General features: G+C 46.6%; 1 pseudogene; it reads left to right on the top strand.

Annotated features, from left to right (window-relative positions):
- LOC144609330 (putative G-protein coupled receptor 139) overlaps nucleotides 1-2,273 on the top strand; it is a 23,486-nt pseudogene extending 21,213 nt beyond the window's left edge.
- The last annotated feature ends 210 nt before the right edge of the window (nucleotides 2,274-2,483 follow it).

The following is a 2,483-nucleotide window of genomic DNA, read 5'->3' as shown; positions in this document are numbered from 1 at the left end:
ATCTGTCCACAGCCCCCCATCGTTTCCTGGTCTGTTTCGGTTTGGTTTAGCTTGGTTCGGTTCGGTTTGGTTCATTTTTGTCAGCCCAACCGAGATCGCGTGAAAACCTGAATGATGGCTCAACGAATGGGGAGCTTGGGGATTGAAGGTGGATGTGGTGGGAGCCCGACTGGGGTTCATTTGTCAGTTCTTTCCATTATGTTGAAAACTTAGATACAAAACAGGCAGAGAAGGTGTTGGCAGATGGAAAAAACAATCTTTGGACAATCTCAGGAGATATCGCAGAAATCTCAGGTAAACAGAATTTCACAATCTTTATAAGTAGCGGAATTAATGTGCAGCTGGGAGAAATGTAATTGACGACATCAGAATTTCGTGAGGTATAAGTAAACCTGACCGGGGACCTTGAGCTACTGGCGGTGACGATCTACCTGAGACCATTGTCAGCACAGGCCACATCTTTATGTCCCACCGATATCAGCGATGGGGACTAGTAGCTTTGAGCAGATATATACACTTCTCCGTGTCCAATATTACTTTGACTACTTCATCACAGTCGTCGGACTGCTCAGTAAGTCGTTATATCCGCTTGCCATTTAACACCGTTAAGAGGTTGAATTTTTGCAACTCCTCCGTCGGATCAGGAGAGTGAAGGATTGCCCGGGGTTTGTCCATCTAATGTATCCGCCACGCAAACACAAGACAACAGCGTGCCTCTGAAATTACTTCAAGAAGTTGCATATTTTGTATTTTGCTGGTAGATGTCAGTGAGAGGAAACGATGAGGGATGTCGGCGCACGATGCCGACGAGGAACTGAAGAGGGTCGCTGATGGGAGGGGGAGATGCAACACTCGGAGTGGCTCAGAAAGGTTCGCAGTGCGCGGTCCCTGCGTGGTTCCCGAGGTGAATTTTAAAAAAGTGCGGGCTCCGGGAACACAAATCCTCACTTTTAATGCCACTGAAAAGCCATAATTATAATCCTTTGTTTTCCGATCACTCGGTCAATTGTTAGAACGGTTTCGGAAGTCTGTATTAATTCCGGATGGAGATGACAGCAACACTGGGTCCCAAGTGGCTTTCTCCCGGAATACACGGAGACTGAAGCAGCCACACACAAAGGTGGCGTTTAGTACCGTGTCTCTGCAGGACACTGCTACTTCATCTCAACCCAAACCACCCAAACCCACCTTCAATTTTCGGTTTAAGCCTGCATCTGCAGTTCCTTCGGACACATTTCATGACGAATTGATATTTGGCTCGGGAGACTGTCATACCGCAGTACAGCTGTAGGAGTCGTGCCTGCACCATGACCACCAATATGGAGAGCACATTGCATCTGATGACCATGTTCAAAAGCCGTCTGTGTTTATTTCCTCACAGGTAATTTAGTGGCGATCATCGTTATCGGACGGGGAAATTGCGGACTGTCCCGGTGCATCACTCACTATCTGGTGGCGATGGCGGCAGCAGATCTAACGGCCGTCTTCTTCAACGTGGCGATATATTACCTTTACTATGCGATTTTTCGCGGATACCCTCCCACTGTTGCATGCACGCTCCAACAAGTGATGGGATGTGTATCCCTGGACTGCTCAGTCTGGTTAACTGTCGCTTTTACATTTGATCGCTTTGTGGCCATTTGTTGCCAGGGCTTTAAGACCAGGTACTGCAAGGTTAGAATCGCTAGGGTGGCGATAGCAACAGTGTATGTGGTGAGCTTATTACGGAACATCCCCTACTACTTTGCATTTATTTCTACATATGCAGACCGGCAAATTGAATGTGTGGAAAAGCCGGAATATTTTCCCACCCCAGGTGGCTTGCTTTCTCCTGGATTCACACCATTTTAACCCCTCTGGTTCCATTTTTCGTTATTGTGACGCTTAATATCCTGACGGTCAGATCCATCGTGGTGGCGAGCCGAGCCCGCAGGAAGCTCCGCGCTCACGCCGGTGGCGATAAACAGGAGGACCCGGAGATGCAGAGTCGAAGGAAATCGATCATTTTACTCTTCTGTGTGTCCGGAAGTTTCATCCTCCTGTGGCTTACGGACGTGTGCTTCTTCATTTACACGCATATTGCCAACTTACACCAATTCCTAAGTTACGATAACACAAGTTATTTCGCAATTTCAACTGCGAACATGCTTAAAATTCTAAGTTCGTGCACGAACACGTTTATTTATGTGCTCACTCAGTCTAAGGTCAGAGACGAACTGAAGAATGCAATCAAGTATCCCTTCACAATATGTCTTAAGATTGTTCAAAAATAAATCTGATGTAATAAATGTTAATTTGCAATGAATATGTTGACGAGGTAACCACACTAGCGTCGTCTATTAAGAGCTGAAACAAAGACACACTGGTGGGTCTGGGAGAGGTGCAATAAAGTAATCATGGTGAATGTTTCGATCAAATGTCTCGGGTCTGAAACAATGCGAGCAGATTGCCAGAGCAGGGAGTAAAGAGAATGAATGAGACCT

The sequence above is a fragment of the Rhinoraja longicauda genome, chromosome 34 (genome assembly GCF_053455715.1).
Source record: "Rhinoraja longicauda isolate Sanriku21f chromosome 34, sRhiLon1.1, whole genome shotgun sequence".
NCBI classification, from domain to species: Eukaryota; Metazoa; Chordata; class Chondrichthyes; order Rajiformes; family Arhynchobatidae; genus Rhinoraja; species Rhinoraja longicauda.
The sequence above is the reverse complement of the archived record's forward strand: the minus strand, read 5'-3'. Positions and strand labels throughout refer to the sequence as shown.